The sequence below is a fragment of the Rhinoderma darwinii genome, chromosome 5, assembly GCF_050947455.1.
Source record: "Rhinoderma darwinii isolate aRhiDar2 chromosome 5, aRhiDar2.hap1, whole genome shotgun sequence".
NCBI lineage: Eukaryota > Metazoa > Chordata > Amphibia > Anura > Rhinodermatidae > Rhinoderma > Rhinoderma darwinii.
In genome coordinates this window covers 229,821,312-229,844,446 of record NC_134691.1, presented here as the reverse complement: position 1 = coordinate 229,844,446, position 23,135 = coordinate 229,821,312, and the positions used below count along the sequence as shown (strand labels likewise).

The 23,135-nt window shown below is 44.2% G+C and overlaps 4 non-coding genes and 2 pseudogenes across 4 annotated transcripts; all 6 read left to right on the top strand.

Moving 5' to 3' along the window:
- The first annotated feature begins 4,798 nt into the window (after positions 1–4,798).
- LOC142654212 (U2 spliceosomal RNA) lies at positions 4,799–5,020 on the top strand (annotated as a pseudogene).
- A 1,312-nt stretch (positions 5,021–6,332) lies between these two features.
- On the top strand, positions 6,333–6,402 carry LOC142654715 (U2 spliceosomal RNA; annotated as a pseudogene).
- Positions 6,403–7,189: 787 nt separating this feature from the next.
- Positions 7,190–7,376, top strand: LOC142654293 (U2 spliceosomal RNA). The gene has a single exon (XR_012848982.1). It is a non-coding gene; the product is annotated as a U2 spliceosomal RNA (small nuclear RNA).
- A 1,302-nt stretch (positions 7,377–8,678) lies between these two features.
- Positions 8,679–8,869, top strand: LOC142653551 (U2 spliceosomal RNA). Its single transcript, XR_012848479.1, has one exon. It is a non-coding gene; the product is annotated as a U2 spliceosomal RNA (small nuclear RNA).
- Positions 8,870–15,219: 6,350 nt separating this feature from the next.
- LOC142654288 (U2 spliceosomal RNA) lies at positions 15,220–15,417 on the top strand. Its single transcript, XR_012848980.1, has one exon. It is a non-coding gene; the product is annotated as a U2 spliceosomal RNA (small nuclear RNA).
- A 6,869-nt stretch (positions 15,418–22,286) lies between these two features.
- Positions 22,287–22,479, top strand: LOC142653972 (U2 spliceosomal RNA). Its single transcript, XR_012848805.1, has one exon. It is a non-coding gene; the product is annotated as a U2 spliceosomal RNA (small nuclear RNA).
- The last annotated feature ends 656 nt before the right edge of the window (positions 22,480–23,135 follow it).

Genomic DNA, 23,135 nt, shown 5'->3' with positions numbered 1-23,135 from the left:
GAACTCATGGCCTTGGGAGTCCAGGTAATTGAACACGCTTTTGAAGTAACCAAACTCGTAGTGATTAAAATGTATTCCCCATACGTGAAAGATCAGGAAGTGGCTGCGTTTCTTGCTGCATACTTTAAGAACGTTAAGCTGCTGGGGAGAGTTATGAACGAGTGCGGTGTGTGGACCGTCAAATGGAAATTTATTGTTACGCTAATAAAGGACCCCTCCACCCAAGAAACGAAGCTACCACCTGCTCGTTTTAAACTTGGGAATGTGAATGGCGACCTCTATTTCTCAGGAATGCCAAACTTCTGCAGGGCCTGCGGTACCTATGGACATACCAGTTTTAACTGCGATGTCACCTGCAGGAACTGTGGAAGTAAACAACACACAATGAGAGAATGTACAGAAGAGAAAAAATGCAATTTTTGTCAAAAAACTGGTCATCTTTATTATGCTTGTCCACATAGGTACCGAGGCGAAGAAGATGAGCAACCCGAGGTGCCCCCACGTGCTCCACCAGCAGAGCAGTCCCGTCCTCAAGGAGGAGAACAAGCTGTTGCGGCGAAAGAGCAGAGAGGTACCTGGGCTTCAAGAGTACGGCTAGCCGAAGCCAAAACAGGTGCCTCTCAGCCAGCGACCTCAGGGGATAAAAATGAGCCCAGCGCCAAGGAAAAACGGCAGGCCAAGAGGAAGGCAGAAAAGGAGCAGGCCATCGATGAACCTGTGGCATCCCAGACGGCTGGTTGCTCAGGCGGTGCCGGGCCTGCTCCTAATCCTGGGTCTCTAGAGACCGACTCGGAAGGAGAAGACTGGGTACAGGTGGGTCCCCGTAAAAAGGGGAAGCAAGAACGTGCCAGTAGGAGGGAGACAGGGGAGGAGCAGATGGATACGTCCGTGCGGAAAGATGTGGCTCCTCCTGGGACCCCCTCCTCGCCTGCACTGGTGAGGAGGACGGGCACTGCTCCCTCCGTATTATCGGACACCCCGCCATGCGCACAACCTCCCCCTCTAGACCGGCCTTCACGGGCCCAGGGGGGAGAGGCGGGGCCCTTGGGGGACCCACCAGACGTGGACCCAGTCGGTCAACCGAGAGAGACCCAGGTGAGGCTGTGCGAGTCTGGGCTCCCCGTGTACGAGGTGAGTGTTGCTGGCTCAGCTCTCAGCGACAGTAGTTCTTCTCCTGCCTCGTCCCTCTTTTCAGTTGAGTCGGATGAGGGCGGGGCCATGAGTTCAAGTGAGGTTTCGGGTATTGCTGGTGGAGGAGAAATCTGATTTTAAGTACGCCTATTATTTATTATTTTAAAATCAGAATTTTGCTTTTACTCTCCACGATGTCTGAGCTCATGGGAATCTCCCTCAACGTGAGGGGCGCCAAGTCAAAAGTGAGAAGGGTTGCTCTCTTCAATTTTTTATCTTGCCTGGCAGCCTCTGTATTTTTCCTGCAGGAGTGCGGCATTCCCCATACAATGAGATATGAAAATTACAAAAAGGATTGGAAGTATGGTCCATCCGTCTGGTCTGGATCCAACGAGTCCAGATCAGCAGGGGTCGCCATTCTTTTTAAGGGAAACGTTTTAATTGATTTTATTCAAGAAATCTTACCAGGACGTATTTTAATGGTTAAAGCTTTTATTGATGGTGTAAAGTGGCAGTTTTTAAATTTTTACGGATCACCAGAAAAGAACGAAAGAGCGAGGATGCTGGAGATTTTACCGCTTTTTATCAACACATCTGAGCCTTTTATCCTCGCAGGTGATTTTAATTGTATCCTGAGAGGAGAACGCCGGCTTACCAACAGTACGAGTAGGAACTATGACAAGACCTCTGGACTGCTCAAGGATATCGTGACTGATTTTAAATTAAAAGACATATACAAAGAATGTAACAGGAGCAGTCCAGAGGAAGCCGGCGTTACCTGGAGCAACGTCACCTGTAGCTCCAGGATTGATTTTATCTTTTGTTCTGAAAATTTACTGCCTTTTAATTGTGAAGTTTTAACCAATGTGTTTTCAGATCACAGGCTTTTATCTTTTAAAGTAAAGCATGATCTTAATAATATTGTATGTAAAAAGTCCTGGAAGATGAATGTTTCCCTTTTAGACGATCCACAGGTTTTAGCAGATTTTATTGAATTTTACCAAGGAAGCAGGCGGGTAAGAGACACACGTACTCCCATCAGTGCATGGTGGGAGAAAATGAAAAAGAAAATTAAAGATTTTTTTATTAAGAAAAGCGTGGCGAAAGCCAAGGAGAAATACGCTTTTTTTAAAATTCTCAATACCCGTCTGCAGACCCTGTACAAAATGCAAGATCATGACATAGACGTTAAAGATGACATCACCAATTTGAAAAAGGAGATAGCCCAGTGCCTGGAGCAGAAAGGTAAAGAGATTATATTCCGTTCAAAAATACAACATGTGGAGGAGAACGAGACCTGCTCCAGGTACTTTTTTAAGAAAATAAATAGCAAAAAGGCAATTATCAAAAATATAGAAGGGGTGTCAGATGTACAGGGTCTTTTAAGTAAAGTTCATGAGTTTTACACTGACCTTTTTAATGTTAAGACTGTGGATCATAATTTTATGCGTGACTCACTGAAGGAGATTACCACTGTTTTAGACCCTGTCTCCCAGAATTTTTTATTACAGGAGCTGACGGAGCAGGAGGTTTTAGAAACTGTTAAGAGTTTTAAAACAGGGAAAGTTCCCGGACCGGACGGTATACCCAGTGAGTTTTATGTAAAATTTTATGACATTTTAAAAGAGGATCTTTTTAACCTTTTTTCTGATGTTTTTAATTCCAAGATGCTGCCTAAGTCCTGGCGGAAGGGTGAGGTCTCCCTGCTGTATAAGACGGGTGACATCGCAGTTTTAAAGAATTGGAGACCAATAACCCTTCTAAATAGCGACTATAAAATTATGGCTAAAATATGTGCAAATAGATTAAAAGCCATAATACCCCACATTATACACTCTGACCAGGTGTGTGGGGTGCCAGGCCGCAGCATCTGGGATAATCTTAACCTGATAAAAGACGTGATTGAGGACACGAGGTCTAGAAAAGGTAAATTAGCCATTTTATCTATAGACTTTGAGAAGGCGTTCGACCGTGTCTCTCATTTTTATCTTTTTAAGGTTTTAGAACGTATGGGTATACCTGAAGGATTTTTATTATCTATTAAAGCCTTTTACAGAGAATGCACCAGCAAAATTTTAGTGAATGGTTTTAAGACACAGGACATATTTTTAAACTCTGGGGTGAAGCAGGGGTGTCCCTTGTCCCCACTGCTTTTTATATGTGCATTGGAGCCTCTGTTATGCGCAATTCGCCGCGATAAGTGTATCCGTGGAGTCCCCCTGCCCGGGGGAGGCGGCGTAGAGGCCAAAGCAGTGGGGTACATGGATGATGTGGCGGTTTTATGTAGGGACGCCCTGTCGCTTCAGAGAACCCTTAGGCAAATCGAGTTTTATTGCTGTGCTTCCGGTTTTAAGGTAAACTTCAGCAAGAGTCATATTTTAAACATAGGAAGCATGGCTCTTAGAGATATACCGGTTCCTGTGTCTGATAATATTAAAATTTTAGGTGTCTCCTTCAGTGAGTACGACAATGGTTTTATCAGTTGGGACATGGTGGCGCAGAAGGTAAACCAAAAAATCTGCATGTGGAACATGAGGAAGCTTACCATGGAGGGAAAAATTTTAATAATTAAAATGATAATTTTACCTTTGCTTTTATACTTAAGCATGGTTTTCCCTCCTCCCACGGTTTTATTAAGAAAAATTACTAAAGCTTGTTTTACCTTCTTTTGGAGTTCCAGAATGGAGAAACTTAAACGTGAGACGGTAATGAAAATCAAACCAAAGGGTGGCAAAGACTTTCCAGATTTTAATAGGTTTCTTTTAATCAAGTACTTTTGTTTCTGTCTTAATTCTCTTTTTAAACAACATCATTGGTCTTATTTTCTACGTTTTAATACTGGGTTTTTTATGCGAAGGATGGGGTGGTTTGAAATTGTTTTAACCTCACCTTATGCTTTTAATCTACCAGCAAATTACGTGATTTTAGAGAAAATAGTGGCCTTGTTTAATTTTAAAGGGAAAAATTTTAATGACATGAAAAACAGTAAGAAACTTATAAAAGACATAAGAGGAAATGAAGTCGTCACTAATATTGAAAATTTTAATAATGAACGCTGTGCTTTTATCTTCAAAATGGTTAATGTGTTTTATCTTTTTAATACACAGATGGACCTGGCCTGGAGCTGCGTTCATCAATGTCTTCCATGCCGGGCATTCCAATTCAGGAGAGGATTCGCGAGGTCTGCCATCTGTCCGAGGGAAGGCTGCCAGGCTGAGGAGACCGTGCGTCATATTTTTTGGACTTGCGATTTTACAAAACAAATTTGGATAAAGATATTCCCTCTAATGAAGAAGATGGCAGACCTAAAGGACTTGAGTTATGAAATGATTTTATATGGACTCTTTGGATGCCCAACCGCGAACCAAAAGACTATTGCATGGAAGACGATGAACTGCGTAAAAGAAGCTCTGTGGAAGGCCAGGAACATCCTGATTTTTAAGCACGATGTTTTATCTGTTGACGATGTTTTAGGTCTTTGTTTTAGCGAGATGTACATTTATTATTTATTAGATAAAAAAAGAAATGCCACCCTTTCAAATAAATGGTTTGTAAAAGAATGGAACTCCAATATATAAGAATTTGCCACCATGTCCCCTTTTATGTGTTTTTATGTAAATTGATTTTATTACTGTAATTCATTGTAAAAAGCTGTAATTTATTGTAAATGTTTTTTGAATTTTAAGTAATAAATCATTGACACCCCCGCGAGGGGGTAGCCAACTGAAAAAAAAAATCTGTTCTTATCAGTTTAATATCTGATACGTCCCCTATCTGGGGACCATATATTAAATGGATTTTTCGAACAGGGAGATGGAAATAGAGCTTGCTCTGTCCACTCCACGCATTGACCTGGTATTGCAGTATTTCCAGGACCGGTGCACCCTTCCCTTATGTGTTGACTAAAATCAGATTCCAAAAGTGCTATTTGTGTTTGCTATTGTTTTTGTCTTTCTGATGGGATCTCCCCTTTTAATCCCATTATTTCAACACCTGTTGGACAATGCATTTGTACAGTCATGTGTGATAATGAGCTCATTTATTAAATGCAATTAATTAATACATTGCCACCTCTTGTTGTGTGTGTGTGTGTGTGTGTGTGTGTGTGTGTGTGTGTGTGTCTTCTGTGTTTCTGTGTTTCCGGCATTTCACATTGGAACAGCTCATTCACCTTCCTTGTCTTCTCTCCGCCCTCCCTTTTAGGTAAGTTAAAGAGCTGCACCTGAGCCAGCCACTGATTGATGCAGCACCACAGTCAAATAGTGGAGTGGAGTGGAGTAGGGGAACAGCAAACAGCCATTAAAGCAGCCAGCCGCCTACCCGCCACAATGGACCTACCTGTGTACACTAGATGGATGTGATGGAATGTACTGTCGTCCCTACATTTCAAGAAGAAGTAAGAATTGCAGTTGCAACAAACCCTTGCTTGCCTACAAAGAGAGCAGCAATTTGGATTTGTTACTATGTTACCTGGAAGAATAACAAACTGTGCAAGGATGGAGGTTGTAGGAGCAAAGAGAAGTTGTCTGTAAAGTTGGTGGATGCCTATTTTCCATTTTGCAGTCCCTTGTCTCCCTCTTGTGGCCTCCTGGAGGCAAGTAGCTGTGCAAAAAAAAGACAGCCTGGCGGCCGGCTGTTGCAGTGTTGCCCTCTCAGGCAACACTGAGTGACTGACTGAGCCGCACCGTCTTATATAAAGTTCAGACGGAACTTTGCACGTGTCATAGTGGAGCCCTCAGGATTCCAGAGCCAGCTTTCTGACATCATAATGGGGCCTGCCTCAGAGATAAAAGCCTGGGCCCAGGCAGTGTTGGTCAGTGCTGCTCAGCAGGCAGCACCGGACTGGATTGGATTAAAGCTGATACAAGGTGTGAAGGAACAAGGGGTGGCTGTGGGCATGCACTTGCTGCCGCTGCCAGTGTTTATCTGCATGGCAGGAGGGCATTTGGGCGTTGCCAGGAAGGCGTTTTTATGTAGATTCCTCCTCCTCTTTCAGCACTGCATTGTGGTGCAAGCAAAAGAAGCAAATCCTGTCTGGCTTCCTCTCCGGCCTTTATTCACCTCCCTCCCGCTTAGTAGCTGTAAATGTGTGTGAGCCTGCAGGGCCCCATGGAATTGCCTAGGAGTAGGCTGAATCAATCGCTGCAAGGGGTGAACAGCAGTATTAGGCAGGCTCGGTCAACGGCCGGCCCATTCGGGTTATCGCTTCTCGGCCTTTTGGCTAAGATCAAGTGTAGTACCTGCTCAAGCTGAGGTTAGTAATCATCCCTGCCGGTGGTACGTGGGCCATCGTAGGGGGATGACAGAACGCCGAGGTGAGGGCAGGGAACCACAACGGTCATCGCTCTGGTGTACGCATTTGGTTTAAAGGTACCATTTGTAGGTGACCAGGCGACCGCCGGATCGAGGTCATTAGGCCGGGTAGTTTGGAAGCCCGAGTTGCTATGTGCCCCAGGGCTGGTGACCCTGGGGTGCCCTAACTCACTGGGGGTGGGATCCCACTGAGTGAAGGCACACTTGCACGCACTCTCTTTCACGCTATATGAGCACACACCTTTATTCTCCCGGCCTTCTGGCTGGGAGATGAGGAATTTTTTATACCTGGCGGATGTCCAGGCTGTATCACAGCGCACATCCACTTATTTAATTTTGTTTTTCACTGTGTGTTTGTCACGTTTGTCACAAGGATTTTGGGATGCGGTGCCCTTTTGGGACCCTCCTGAGGTCTAGGGGGAAAATGTGTGGCCTTCTGGTTCCTTTTTCCCCTGCAACCCGGCCTCCCTTCTTCGGAGGGGAGGTGCAACTAGGATGCAGGCTCCTAGGTGGACACTGGGGTGGCAGCCCAGGTAGAAGCCTAGGAGTGTGTTTGGGTCTCCCTAAGCTTCGGCGAGGGGGGACCATCGATCCTTGATCCTCTAGGCCTATGGTTTGGAGGGTCAGGGAATGGTTATGCGGGGCCTCTCTCTTTTAAGAGAAGGGCTGCGATAGACCGCATCCTTGTGCACTTTTTGTGTGGCACCTCTGCACTTTTTATGCACTTGGGTGATAGAAAGCACGACTCGGGCTTTCAAAAAAAAAAAAAAAAAAAAAAATCTGTTCTTATCAGTTTAATATCTGATACGTCCCCTATCTGGGGACCATATATTAAATGGATTTTTCGAACAGGGAGATGGAAATAGAGCTTGCTCTGTCCACTCCACGCATTGACCTGGTATTGCAGTATTTCCAGGACCGGTGCACCCTTCCCTTATGTGTTGACTAAAATCAGATTCCAAAAGTGCTATTTGTGTTTGCTATTGTTTTTGTCTTTCTGATGGGATCTCCCCTTTTAATCCCATTATTTCAACACCTGTTGGACAATGCATTTGTACAGTCATGTGTGATAATGAGCTCATTTATTAAATGCAATTAATTAATACATTGCCACCTCTTGTTGTGTGTGTGTGTGTGTGTGTGTGTGTGTGTGTCTTCTGTGTTTCTGTGTTTCCGGCATTTCACATTGGAACAGCTCATTCACCTTCCTTGTCTTCTCTCCGCCCTCCCTTTTAGGTAAGTTAAAGAGCTGCACCTGAGCCAGCCACTGATTGATGCAGCACCACAGTCAAATAGTGGAGTGGAGTGGAGTAGGGGAACAGCAAACAGCCATTAAAGCAGCCAGCCGCCTACCCGCCACAATGGACCTACCTGTGTACACTAGATGGATGTGATGGAATGTACTGTCGTCCCTACATTTCAAGAAGAAGTAAGAATTGCAGTTGCAACAAACCCTTGCTTGCCTACAAAGAGAGCAGCAATTTGGATTTGTTACTATGTTACCTGGAAGAATAACAAACTGTGCAAGGATGGAGGTTGTAGGAGCAAAGAGAAGTTGTCTGTAAAGTTGGTGGATGCCTATTTTCCATTTTGCAGTCCCTTGTCTCCCTCTTGTGGCCTCCTGGAGGCAAGTAGCTGTGCAAAAAAAAGACAGCCTGGCGGCCGGCTGTTGCAGTGTTGCCCTCTCAGGCAACACTGAGTGACTGACTGAGCCGCACCGTCTTATATAAAGTTCAGACGGAACTTTGCACGTGTCATAGTGGAGCCCTCAGGATTCCAGAGCCAGCTTTCTGACATCATAATGGGGCCTGCCTCAGAGATAAAAGCCTGGGCCCAGGCAGTGTTGGTCAGTGCTGCTCAGCAGGCAGCACCGGACTGGATTGGATTAAAGCTGATACAAGGTGTGAAGGAACAAGGGGTGGCTGTGGGCATGCACTTGCTGCCGCTGCCAGTGTTTATCTGCATGGCAGGAGGGCATTTGGGCGTTGCCAGGAAGGCGTTTTTATGTAGATTCCTCCTCCTCTTTCAGCACTGCATTGTGGTGCAAGCAAAAGAAGCAAATCCTGTCTGGCTTCCTCTCCGGCCTTTATTCACCTCCCTCCCGCTTAGTAGCTGTAAATGTGTGTGAGCCTGCAGGGCCCCATGGAATTGCCTAGGAGTAGGCTGAATCAATCGCTGCAAGGGGTGAACAGCAGTATTAGGCAGGCTCGGTCAACGGCCGGCCCATTCGGGTTATCGCTTCTCGGCCTTTTGGCTAAGATCAAGTGTAGTATCTGTTCTTATCAGTTTAATATCTGATACGTCCCCTATCTGGGGACCATATATTAAATGGATTTTTCGAACAGGGAGATGGAAATAGAGCTTGCTCTGTCCACTCCACGCATTGACCTGGTATTGCAGTATTTCCAGGACCGGTGCACCCTTCCCTTATGTGTTGACTAAAATCAGATTCCAAAAGTGCTATTTGTGTTTGCTATTGTTTTTGTCTTTCTGATGGGATCTCCCCTTTTAATCCCATTATTTCAACACCTGTTGGACAATGCATTTGTACAGTCATGTGTGATAATGAGCTCATTTATTAAATGCAATTAATTAATACATTGCCACCTCTTGTTGTGTGTGTGTGTGTGTGTGTGTGTGTGTGTGTGTGTGTGTGTGTGTCTTCTGTGTTTCTGTGTTTCCGGCATTTCACATTGGAACAGCTCATTCACCTTCCTTGTCTTCTCTCCGCCCTCCCTTTTAGGTAAGTTAAAGAGCTGCACCTGAGCCAGCCACTGATTGATGCAGCACCACAGTCAAATAGTGGAGTGGAGTGGAGTAGGGGAACAGCAAACAGCCATTAAAGCAGCCAGCCGCCTACCCGCCACAATGGACCTACCTGTGTACACTAGATGGATGTGATGGAATGTACTGTCGTCCCTACATTTCAAGAAGAAGTAAGAATTGCAGTTGCAACAAACCCTTGCTTGCCTACAAAGAGAGCAGCAATTTGGATTTGTTACTATGTTACCTGGAAGAATAACAAACTGTGCAAGGATGGAGGTTGTAGGAGCAAAGAGAAGTTGTCTGTAAAGTTGGTGGATGCCTATTTTCCATTTTGCAGTCCCTTGTCTCCCTCTTGTGGCCTCCTGGAGGCAAGTAGCTGTGCAAAAAAAAGACAGCCTGGCGGCCGGCTGTTGCAGTGTTGCCCTCTCAGGCAACACTGAGTGACTGACTGAGCCGCACCGTCTTATATAAAGTTCAGACGGAACTTTGCACGTGTCATAGTGGAGCCCTCAGGATTCCAGAGCCAGCTTTCTGACATCATAATGGGGCCTGCCTCAGAGATAAAAGCCTGGGCCCAGGCAGTGTTGGTCAGTGCTGCTCAGCAGGCAGCACCGGACTGGATTGGATTAAAGCTGATACAAGGTGTGAAGGAACAAGGGGTGGCTGTGGGCATGCACTTGCTGCCGCTGCCAGTGTTTATCTGCATGGCAGGAGGGCATTTGGGCGTTGCCAGGAAGGCGTTTTTATGTAGATTCCTCCTCCTCTTTCAGCACTGCATTGTGGTGCAAGCAAAAGAAGCAAATCCTGTCTGGCTTCCTCTCCGGCCTTTATTCACCTCCCTCCCGCTTAGTAGCTGTAAATGTGTGTGAGCCTGCAGGGCCCCATGGAATTGCCTAGGAGTAGGCTGAATCAATCGCTGCAAGGGGTGAACAGCAGTATTAGGCAGGCTCGGTCAACGGCCGGCCCATTCGGGTTATCGCTTCTCGGCCTTTTGGCTCAGATCAGGTTTATTGCCTGGTCTGGGCCGGGGGTTCGGTCTTTCGTGGAGTCCTCTCCGACGTTTTTGGGAGCGATCATCGTGCCGTTGGGCATTCCTCATCAAGATGGCAGCTGTGCGGAATACAATTCGTTTTGTGGTGAATGAGCAGAGGAGAGAAGAAGTGGATACTGGGCACATCATTGAGAACATCCTTCTGGACCTGGCTGGAGTCACATTGGTAGAGGTATTCTGTATCCAAGCTTTCAGCAATATTGCTACGTATGACGTATCCTTTTTTGAGGCCGCCTACTGTCTAAATGTTTTTCAGTTGCTCAAGGAGAAACATATGCATGAGGCTTTAAAATCTATTGAAGTGCTACCTCTTTTCTCAGCAGTGGAGAAATGTATTACCATCCACATGTATAACCCATTTCTGGATAGAAGGCTGGTCAGGGCCTTTTTAGCTCACTACTGTACCCATGTTAGAGGAGGTGTGGAGCAGAAGAACCTATGGGGAGTTTTCAATGGTGATATCAAGTACTGGGTCAGGCTGAAACCTGACTCCAGCTGTATTGGAGGAGTGATGAATCCTCCTGCTAATTTTTCCATTGGTGGGAACAAGGGATATCTTTACTACCAAGATATGCCATCATTTTGCAGATCATGTTTTTCCTACGGGCATACTAAAGATGCATGTAAAGGCAAGGTTTGCAGAAATTGCAAGGAAACAGGACATGAGGTTAGTGCATGCATTTCCCCATCCAGGTGTGATATTTGTGGTTTGCCTGGTCATACCTGTAGAAAATGCCCAAAGGTGTTTCCCTTCTTAGGGCAAGAGAGAAGGACATGGGGCAGACAGGTGAGAACAACAAGTTCCCTTGCTGCCTCTTCTGATGTAATTTCAGAGCCTGCTGGCAGTGTTTCTGTGGCTGCTTCTCAGGACCCTGGGAAAGCTGGATTAGGAGAGGTTCTAACCTCACATACTGACAGCATGGAGTTGGGTGTGGTCCCTCCTGCAGAGCCAACTGTTGATGAGACACCTGTGGTTATACCTATGGAAGGTGAAGACACAGCGCCACCTAGTGGGTGTGCATACCCTGATAATGGTGCAAGTATGCAAATTTTGTCTTTCTCTAGCCCAGAGTCAAAAACGGAAGACTCAGCTAAAGTGGAGTGGTCAATATCGGAGGAGGACGAGAAGGAGGCCAGGATGCCTAGTGCCACTAGTGCGGAAATTTTCCACAAAGTTGTCTCAAAAAGGGGGAAATCTGGAAAGGCGGTGAAGAGACTGAAGATTGGTTTGTTGGAAGATTCTGCTCATGCAAATCCTTTCTCATTGCTGGACAGTGACTCTAGTTGTAGCCCTAAGTCATCTGAGGTGGCCTCAGAAGTACCCAGCTCTCCTGGGGAAGGTTTCCTCAGTGAAGTCAATGTGGCAAATCTGGAAAGAGCAATGTATTTCCCTGGGACGTGATATGTTCTGGCTATTTCATGGCTTGCTTTTCCACTAACCATACTATGCCCGCATGTCTTTGAGATTAAAGATTGTCTCACAAAATGTACGGGTGTTCTCCTCTGCTCACAAGCGTGCTGCAGTCCTGGACTTTTTGGCCTCTAAGGGCAGTGACATTGTTTGCGTACAAGAGTGTGGTTTATCAAAAATGCCTAGGAAAGAAGAATGGAAGTTTGGGGAAGCAATTTGGTCCTTTTCTTCCACAAATAGGAATGATGGAATTGGTATTCTCTTCAAAAATAATGAGTTTGTCATCAAACAGACTCAGATCATTCAGGAAGGAAGATGTGTCTGTGTGTTACTATCCTATAAGGGATGGCAGTTTAGGCTTATCAATATCTATGGCCATGCTGTGAAATCTGATAGGTTGGCACTTTTTGATAGTTTAAAATTTTTTCTACATGGTAAAGTTCCTGTTATTATTGTCGGTGATATTAACTGTATCCTGGAGAAGCAGGCCCGAGCTGGATCCACAGAGTCAAATGTGGACGCTACCGGAAGTTTGTGGAATAAAATTTTGCAGGACTTTGCTTTGCAGGACGCTGTCACCAGGAAACCAGGTCCATTTACGTACCATGCCGATGACGGAAGAACGGATTCTCGTCTGGACTTTTTCTTTTTTTCTATTTCAGCAATGAAATGTGTAGATTATGCGCAGGAGAGAGTGTGGTTTTCAGATCACGAGTGTTTGTTGGGGGTTTTTGTTATAAATAATTTCTTTTATGGTAGAGGGGTATGGAAGATGAATGTTAGTTTTTTGAGTGATGAAAGGGTAAAAACTAGGTTTGGGAAAAAATATGGGTTTTGGGTTAGGAAGAAAAGTTCTTTCTCTAATGTGTGTGAATGGTGGGTATGGGTGAAAAAAAAGATTGGTGGGTTTTTTAGACAGATAGGGTATAGAAGAGCGAGAAGGAAAAGATTGCAATATTCACGCTTTAATATGCGGATGACGTTCCTTCAACAATGTAAAAATTTGGGTATGGATGTAAGACACGATTTGGAAAAAACAAAAAAAGATATTAAGGAGTGGTTCCGAGAGAAAGGGAAAGAAATAATATTTAGGTCTAAGGTGGAGGTTAGAGATAATCACGAGAAGTGCACTAGATTTTTCTTTAAAAAAATGTGTGGTGGGAAAAGTGGTATGAATGTGTTATTGGATAAGGATGATAAAGAGGTGTTTGGTAAGGATGTGATTGATGTGGTGTCTGATTTTTATAAACAACTGTATGATGTGAAGAAGTGTGATCTGGGTGACGATGATGAGTTTTTGGATATTGTGTGTAATTTTGTTCCTGAAAGTGAATGTGAGCTTTTGCTTGGTGAGATTATGGATGGTGAAGTAAAGGATGTGGTGGGAAGTATGGCCAAAAATAAGTCTCCAGGGACCGATGGAATACCAGCTGATTTCTATGGGAAATATTGGGATATAATTGGGAAGGATGTTATTGATGTTATGAGAGTGTTGTTTTCTGGGACGAATATGTGTGATGTGATGAAGAAGGGTATGGTAGTTCTGTTGCATAAAAAAGGAGATAAGAGACGGTTAGAAAATTGGCGACCAATTACTTTGCTGAATACGGATTATAAAATTTTTGCCAAGCTGATTGCGAATCGTATGAGAGATGTGATTGGGTGTGTAATTGATGAGGATCAGGTATGTGCGGTACCGAAAAGGAAATTGCATGAGAACGTGGCGTTGGTGCGGGACATGCTTGAGGATTGTAAGGGTCGGAATAAGAAGGTGATTGTGTGTGCGTTAGATTTTGAGAAAGCGTTTGATCGTGTGGCGCATGTGTTTTTGTTCAAAGTGTTAGAGAGAATGGGTTTTCCGGTTCAGTTTGTGAGTTTGTTGAAGAAATTATACGCGAATGCAAAGAGTTGTGTGCAGGTGAATGGGTTTTTTTCAGAATCATTTAGTATTATGTCTGGTGTGCGACAGGGTTGTCCGTTGTCTCCCATCCTTTTTATTTGTGCGATTGAACCATTGTTGCAAATGATTAGAAATGATAAGGTTGTGAAAGGTTTGGTGGTGCCCGGGTGTGATGGAAAGCGTGTGAAAGCTTTGGGATATATGGATGATATTTGTGTATTGTGTGATTCAGTGTATGATATGTCCAGAGTGAAGTTGATTGTAAATATGTTTTGTATTGCGTCTGCTTTTAAAATAAATTGGGGTAAGAGCAAATTTAAAATTTTTTTCAGTAATGAGCGAGTGTGTGATTCTGATATGGAACAGGTGAATGGTGTGAGAATTTTGGGTATTGTGTTTGATGATGAGCTGAAAGGGAAAGAAAGTTGGGATGAGTTAGGTGGTAGGATTGTGCGAAAGTTGGAAATGTGGAGAATGAGGGATCTTTCTTTTTCGGGGAAGGTTTTAATTGTCAAAAGTATTATTCTACCTATGATTTTATATGTTGCTCTGGTTTTTCCTCCTGCTGTTGCTATGTTAAAAAAAGTGAATAGAGTTTTGTTCCTTTTTCTATGGGGGAGCGGGATTGAGAAGGCAAGGAGAGAAATTCTAATGAAAAGCAGACGTAATGGAGGCCTTGATTTCCCAAATTTGGAGATTTTCATTGGAATTAATTGTGTACGTTTTTTTGTAGAGCTTTTATTTAAGGAATCCAAGGCTTCCAGAATGTCTAAATATCTAGCTGGAACGGTGATTCAGCGTCTAAGTTGGGAAAAACGAAATTTATGTAAACCAATTGCTTTCCAGTGCACGGGGTGGTATTTGTATGTAGAAAAATTTATCAAAAAGTTCCAGCTAGAGGATGTAAGAATGGAGAGATTTTTGAGAGAAAAGAATGTTGTGAGAAGTATGTGTATGAATAATGTGATGTGTTCTGTAAATGGTTTGAATTCGATGGAGTCTAAGTCTGTGTGGAAGAAGATTGTTACGTATGATGTGTCAAATAAGCAGAAAGATTTATTATGGATGTCGGTACATGGAGTGTTGCCTGTAAGGAGTGTTCAGAAAAGAAGAGGTTTGGTTGCATCTGAAAGGTGTCCGAGAGAAGGTTGTGGGGATGATGAGGATGTGAGTCATGTGTTTTGGTCGTGTAAGCATGCAAAGGATGTTTGGAAAAAGTTGAGTGGGTTGTGCGAAGAATTGACTGGTTTGAAGAGTTTGACGTATGAAATTGTCTTGTTTGGTTTGTGTAGTTTGGGTAGTGAAAAGGATAGAGTGTTGTGGATTTTTTTGACTTGTGTGAAAGAGGTATTGTGGAATACGAGGAATTTGAATGTGTATAAAAGAGAAGTATTTGAGATGGAGGATGTGGTTAGTATGGTATTGGCTAAATTGTATTTTTATTATAAATGGGATCTAGAAAGAGGTATGGATGCGGAAGGGATATGGCGAATGTTAAAATGGAGGTATTTAGTTTGAGGAATTTTGTTTGATTTATCTTGTATTTGATGGAAAAATAAAATAATGAACCAGAATGATGAGATTTTTTGAAAAATAGAGAGGTGGTTTGAACAACTACAGTTCTCGGTTTTATTCAAAAAAACCTGAATGGTTTAATAAAAAAAAAAAAAAAAAAAAAAAAAAAAAAAAAAATCTGTTCTTATCAGTTTAATATCTGATACGTCCCCTATCTGGGGACCATATATTAAATGGATTTTTCGAACAGGGAGATGGAAATAGAGCTTGCTCTGTCCACTCCACGCATTGACCTGGTATTGCAGTATTTCCAGGACCGGTGCACCCTTCCCTTATGTGTTGACTAAAATCAGATTCCAAAAGTGCTATTTGTGTTTGCTATTGTTTTTGTCTTTCTGATGGGATCTCCCCTTTTAATCCCATTATTTCAACACCTGTTGGACAATGCATTTGTACAGTCATGTGTGATAATGAGCTCATTTATTAAATGCAATTAATTAATACATTGCCACCTCTTGTTGTGTGTGTGTGTGTGTGTGTGTGTGTGTGTGTGTGTGTGTGTGTGTCTTCTGTGTTTCTGTGTTTCCGGCATTTCACATTGGAACAGCTCATTCACCTTCCTTGTCTTCTCTCCGCCCTCCCTTTTAGGTAAGTTAAAGAGCTGCACCTGAGCCAGCCACTGATTGATGCAGCACCACAGTCAAATAGTGGAGTGGAGTGGAGTAGGGGAACAGCAAACAGCCATTAAAGCAGCCAGCCGCCTACCCGCCACAATGGACCTACCTGTGTACACTAGATGGATGTGATGGAATGTACTGTCGTCCCTACATTTCAAGAAGAAGTAAGAATTGCAGTTGCAACAAACCCTTGCTTGCCTACAAAGAGAGCAGCAATTTGGATTTGTTACTATGTTACCTGGAAGAATAACAAACTGTGCAAGGATGGAGGTTGTAGGAGCAAAGAGAAGTTGTCTGTAAAGTTGGTGGATGCCTATTTTCCATTTTGCAGTCCCTTGTCTCCCTCTTGTGGCCTCCTGGAGGCAAGTAGCTGTGCAAAAAAAAGACAGCCTGGCGGCCGGCTGTTGCAGTGTTGCCCTCTCAGGCAACACTGAGTGACTGACTGAGCCGCACCGTCTTATATAAAGTTCAGACGGAACTTTGCACGTGTCATAGTGGAGCCCTCAGGATTCCAGAGCCAGCTTTCTGACATCATAATGGGGCCTGCCTCAGAGATAAAAGCCTGGGCCCAGGCAGTGTTGGTCAGTGCTGCTCAGCAGGCAGCACCGGACTGGATTGGATTAAAGCTGATACAAGGTGTGAAGGAACAAGGGGTGGCTGTGGGCATGCACTTGCTGCCGCTGCCAGTGTTTATCTGCATGGCAGGAGGGCATTTGGGCGTTGCCAGGAAGGCGTTTTTATGTAGATTCCTCCTCCTCTTTCAGCACTGCATTGTGGTGCAAGCAAAAGAAGCAAATCCTGTCTGGCTTCCTCTCCGGCCTTTATTCACCTCCCTCCCGCTTAGTAGCTGTAAATGTGTGTGAGCCTGCAGGGCCCCATGGAATTGCCTAGGAGTAGGCTGAATCAATCGCTGCAAGGGGTGAACAGCAGTATTAGGCAGGCTCGGTCAACGGCCGGCCCATTCGGGTTATCGCTTCTCGGCCTTTTGGCAAGATCAGGTGTAGTATTTCTGCATCTGGTTTTGTTGGGAGGTGTCCGGGGTACCCTGCTCCTTGGCCTTGGGGGATCGTCTCTTTTCACAGAGAGACTTCACCCCCTTGCTGCTATTTGGGGAGTGGGCTTAGCCCCCGGACAACGAGTTGCGATCGCGCCTTACCCAAGAGGTCAACCGGCCTTGAGGCGTTTTTCTAAGAGCGTTCCGAGGGCGTTTATCGGGCTTCGTAGGTGTCTGGGGTACCCTAATCCTTGGCCTTGGGGGAGGGTTCCACTTAATTGTGGAATCTGAGCCCTTGCTGCTATAAGGGACAGGCTTAGCCCCCAGGCACTGAAAATGCCATATACATTTGGATTTGCATCCGGGGACACCCGGTTGCGCCAGTCCGTCCGCATCGAGGTGGAAGAAGGCCATCGCCAGCGGAAGAACCTTCGCTTCATTGTGGAGGTGATTCTGCTGGACTTCCTGGGGCTCAAGCGGGCGGACATCCTGTGTCTCAACGACCAGGAAAGCCGCGGTCGGTACACCGTATCCTTTACGGCCGCGGCATGTTGCGACAACATGCACAAAAGATTGTCTGATGCGGACCAGAGTGAGGAGCGGCTAAATGGACTGAACTTTTTATTCCTCTACGGGGAGGAAGAAGTCCCGCTCGTGATGTGCATGTTCAGTCCATTTGTCTCAGAGTGTGACATTGAAACCTTCCTCAGTCGTTACTGCAGGGAGGTCCGCTTCTCACATAAAATCTTGAACACCCAGAGCTTCTGGAATGGCAAAAGAAAATATTGGGTGAAGTTCCGCCAGGATCCCAATGGCATTGGAGGCTTACATCACCCACCCCAGAACTTTGCCATTGGGAAGAATCGAGGATTCCTATTTTACCCCCAGATGCCAATAGCCTGCCGGAACTGCTTGAGATATGGCCACACCAGAGAACATTGTGACCGGCCCCATGTGGTGCAGTGTAACAGGTGTGGCCAGGTTGGACACGTAGCGGCAAAATGCAGTTCCGAGGTGTTGTGCAATCTGTGCGGCATGACTGGGCATGCTTTTAAAGATTGCCCCCGCAGAGCGAAATCTGGGCCACCCAGACCAGGGCCAGAGCGGCAGTTTGCAACATGTGCAGACGCCGCTGGTAATGCCCCAAAACGAGCATTGACGACTGAGGGGTCCAGGCCAAAGTCCTTCACAGCTCCATCGGGGGGCCCACCGATGTCAGCCTCGAGGGACGGCCATAGGGATTCCACCGGGTCCAGGCAGAGCAGGAGGAATTCTGACTCTGCTGGACATAAGTTGACCGGCACCTCTGCAAACAGGTCCTCTGCTCCGCCTGCAGTGGACCCTGTTGAGGCAGTGGTTAGCGACAGGCGTCGTGGCTCCGTAGGTTCTGCAGTAGGACCTGACGCCTGTCCCAAGAGTGTGGGCATGGAGCGGAGACACTCTGTGTCAGACGAGGGCTCCATTAAGAAAACCCTAAAATATGCTGGATTGGAGCCTCGTTTTGACCATTTCCGGTCAACGGGGGGGTCGGAGCAAAGTTCCTCCACTGCGGTTGTGGAGGGGCTTGCGATGAAGGCTCCCCGTAAGCAGGCAAAGGTTGCCAAGAGTGATGGGACCTCACAGGCCCCTGTGCAGCTGCCCAGGAAGGACATCAGCGATATCTTCAGCCAGGGGCCAGAGATGGGTGAGAGCGACTTCGAGGAGATGGATAGGAGCCATTCTGCAAAGAGACAGCGAGAGGAAGAGGAGTCCGGAGTTCGGAGGAAAGCTGCCTATCGGAGTTCGGATGAGAGCAGTGTGGGGGTTGGAGCCGCCCACGTATCTGGCTCTGACCCTACCAACATCCAAGATTTATTGACCCCTCAAAAAGGGGGTCCAGACTCGCAGCTGATCTCCGAGTACGACTCTTCTGGTTCGGACCCTGACCTCAACTAAGACTATGTTGGTTCCTATCAAAGTCGCCTCACTAAATGTGAGGTCCCTAAAGAGCCCTGTCCGCAGGACTGCTTTATTTTCATTTTTAGAGACTGTGGACTTTGACCTTTGCCTGCTTCAAGAATGTGGAATCCCTAATGACTTGGAATATCAAGATTTAAAGATGGACTGGAAACTAGGCCCCTCAGTCTGGTCTGGTGGAAATGACTGTCGCTCTGCGGGGGTTGGATTGCTCTGCCGAGGTCGTTTTATCTCCATCCAAACAGTGACTGAAATCATGCCCGGCAGAGCTATTTTAATACATTTGCTTTTTAATGGAATTTTAATTCGTGTTTTAAACGTTTATGCCCCTCCTACCAAACAGGAGAGGGCAGAACTATTAGAGATTTTACCATTGTTTTGTGTTGGGTCTACCCCCCTGCTGGTGGGTGGTGATTTTAACTGTGTGCGAGATGGAGAACACCGGCAGGGTGGGGATTTTAATCGAAAAATTGACCGTACTTCTTACCTGCTCAAGAATTTTATTGGTGATTTTAAATTGAAAGATTGCTGGAGGGAACTCTTGCCTGCGGACCCAGGCCCCACCTGGTCCAATGGAAGAGTGAGCTCCAGAATTGATTTTATTTTCACTTCTAATAGTTTTATTCCCAAAAAATGTTTGCTTTTAACAAATATTTTATCTGATCACAAGCTCCTTTCAGTGCACCTGGAGCTAGAGGGAGAGCAAAAAGCTTGTAGGGGTCCCTGGAGACTAAACACCACACTCCTGGAGGACCCCATCATTAAAGAGGAGTTTGTGCGGACCTACCAGTGTTGGCAGTCCCATAGAGCGCCCAGTCAGCCTATGCTACACTGGTGGGAGGGCATTAAACCCAAAATCAGAGCTTTTTTTATTCAAGCAGGTAAGAAGAAAGCAAAAGAGAAAAAACAATGGTTTTATGTTCTTAATAAACGTTTACATGTACTTTTTAAATTGAAGGAGATTGGTATGGATGTTGATGATGATATCTTAAATCTTAAAGCTGAAATAAAACATGCCATAGAAGAGAAAGGGAAACAAATAATTTTTAATTCACATGTAAAGCACCTCGAGGATGGCGAGAAGTGTTCCCGGTTCTTCTTCAAAAAGGTAATGGATAAACGAGATGTCATTTTAAACCTTGAAGGAGAAACCACTATGGTCGGCATTTTAAATTCTGCTTTTAATTTCTACCAATCTCTTTTTAACAAGAAAAATATTGATCCTTCCTTTTTAGAACATGTTCTTAATTCCCTTGATGCCAAGCTAGATATTTTAGACCAGGAAGTTTTATCCCGTAATATTACCTTGGAGGAACTTTTATTTGCTTTTAAAAGTTTTTCTAATGGGAAAGCTCCTGGGGAAGATGGTCTGCCCATCGAATTTTATCATGCTTTTTGGGAAATTTTAAAGAATGACATGTTTTTATTGTATAAGGAAGTTTTTATTACTGAAGAGCTGCCCCCTTCCTGGAGGAGGGGGATTGTGTCCTTAATTTTTAAAAAAGGTGAGAGGGACCAGTTAAAAAACTGGCGCCCTATTACTCTTTTAAACGTTGATTGTAAAATTTTAGCTAAACTAATAACAATCCGTTTTAAACCTTTTATTCATAAATTAATCCATCCAAACCAGGTATGTGGGGTACCTGGGAGGTCAATTACTGAGTCCCTGAATATTTTACGTGACATCATTTGGTATTTTAAAGAAAGGGGTCAAAGCCTTGCTATTTTATCCTTAGATTTCGAGAAGGCTTTTGACCGGGTCTCCCATGAATATCTTTTTATGGTTCTTAAAAAGATGGCTGTTCCTGAAATTATTTTAACACGTATTAAGCTTTTATATCGATCCTGTTTTAGCCAAATTTCTATCAACGGATTTTTAACTAAAGGTGTTCCTCTTTTATCAGGGGTGAAACAGGGGTGCCCGTTGTCTCCGCTCCTTTTTATTTGTGCCATAGAACCTCTGTTCACCCTAATAAGAGATGATAAAGTCATCAGAGGCGTGCCCATACCTGGAGGAAGGGGGAACCAGGTAAAAATCCTAGGCTATATGGATGACGCCACCGTCCTATGCCCAGACGCCGCTTCTATGAGACGGGCATTGAGGAACACCGGCTTTTTTTGTGAAGCCTCTGGTTTTAAATTAAACGTTGATAAGTGTGACTGTTTTTATACTGGTGTATGGGATTCCTCTGTGACACCAGGAGTTAACATGCAGCAGGATCAGATAAAAATTTTAGGAATTGTTTTTAATCAAGAAAACAATGGGAGACCCAATTGGGATTCAGTAATTGCCAAAATGGAAAAAAAGGTTTTAATGTGGAATTTGAGAAATCTCACCATGGAGGGAAAAGTTTTAATAATTAAATCTGTTTTATTACCCATAATGCTTTATGTAGCTATGGTTTTCCCTCCAACAATTTTATATATTAAAAAAGTGACCAGGATCTGTTTTATGTTTTTATGGGGTTCCAAAATGGAAAAACTAAAACGTGATTTTATGTACAGATGTAAGGACAATGGCGGGAGAGATGTTCCTAACCTTTTTAACTTCTTTTACATTAAATACTTTTGCTTCTGTTTTAAAATGTATAATTCTGATGGTATTTTTAGCTACTTTTTAAAGTACGCTACGGGCATGATTTTTAAACGATGGTTTCGTGTCCCTTTGAATTCTCCTGTGCTTCTGTGTCCCCCAAAACAATATGCGGTGCTCGAAAAAACTGTCAGGCTCCTAGGTCTCCAAGAATTGGAGCCTGACATATTGGGGGACCAGAAAAAAGTGTCACTCTCCTGTAGGCGGCAGGAGGATACACTGGCAGTTTCAAATTTCTCACAGGCAAGGTCCAAGGTGGTGTGGCGGAACGTTTTCGGGAAATTTATGGCAAATGTGCACAAGGACCTTGCCTGGGCAATCGTTCACCAGTGCCTCCCTACTCGTGAATTCCAGCATAGGCGAGGACTGGTGGCGAGAGCCAAGTGCCCGAGAGACAGGTGTGGTGACGACGAGACGATAATGCACCTGTTTTGGAACTGCCCATATGCACAGGAGGTTTGGAGGAAGGTAGGCCCATTGCTGAAATGGGCCTGCGGTCTTAAAGATCTTAAATTTGAATACGTGTTTTATGGTCTTTTTAACTGCCCAAGTTTTAAACAGCAAATGGTCTGTTGGATCATTTTAAACTGTTTTAAGAATGCCATCTGGAAGGTTAGGAACATTCTGCTTTTTAAACATGATTTTATTGACGTTAAAAATTGTGTGAAATATGCCCTAAGTGAAATGTATATTTATTATCTTAGGGACAAAAAGCAGCTAGGGGTAAAAGAAGCAACATCCATGTGGTGTTTGCAAATGTGGAATACCATAACATTGTAAATAAAAATGGTTTTATTCTTTTATGTCTTTTATGCCCTGTATAAATTTTATCCTGCTATTGTTCTGTACTTTTATTATAACATCTGTATTAATGGTCTTATTATTATTACTTTTGTATTCATTTAAATGTATGAATATTCATGTATTATGCTGTTGATTTTATCTTGTGGTTTCAATTTTAAAAAAAAGTCTGTAAAATATATTATTTTTGCCAATAAAAAAACTTTGTTGAAACCTTATCTGTTCTTATCAGTTTAATATCTGATACGTCCCCTATCTGGGGACCATATATTAAATGGATTTTTAGAACAGGGAGATGGAAATAGAGCTTGCTCTGTCCACTCCACGCATTGACCTGGTATTGCAGTATTTCCAGGACCGGTGCACCCTTCCCTTATGTGTTGACTAAAATCAGATTCCAAAAGTGCTATTTGTGTTTGCTATTGTTTTTGTCTTTCTGATGGGATCTCCCCTTTTAATCCCATTATTTCAACACCTGTTGGACAATGCATTTGTACAGTCATGTGTGATAATGAGCTAATTTATTAAATGCAATTAATTAATACATTGCCACCTCTTGTTGTGTGTGTGTGTGTGTGTGTCTTCTGTGTTTCTGTGTTTCCGGCATTTCACATTGGAACAGCTCATTCACCTTCCTTGTCTTCTCTCCGCCCTCCCTTTTAGGTAGGTTAAAGAGCTGCACCTGAGCCAGCCACTGATTGATTGATTGATGCAGCACCACAGTCAAATAGTGGAGTGGAGTAGGGGGAACAGCAAACAGCCATTAAAGCAGCCCGCCCGCCACAATGGACCTACCTGTGTACACTAGATGGATGTGATGGAATGTACTGTCGTCCCTACATTTCCAAGAAGAAGTAAGAATTGCAGTTGCAACAAACCCTTGCTTGCCTACAAAGAGAGCAGCAATTTGGATTTGTTACTATGTTACCTAGAAGAATAACAAACTGTGCAAGGATGGAGGTTGTAGGAGCAAGGAGAACAAGTTGTCTGTAAAGTTGGTGGATGCCTATTTTCCATTTTGCAGTCC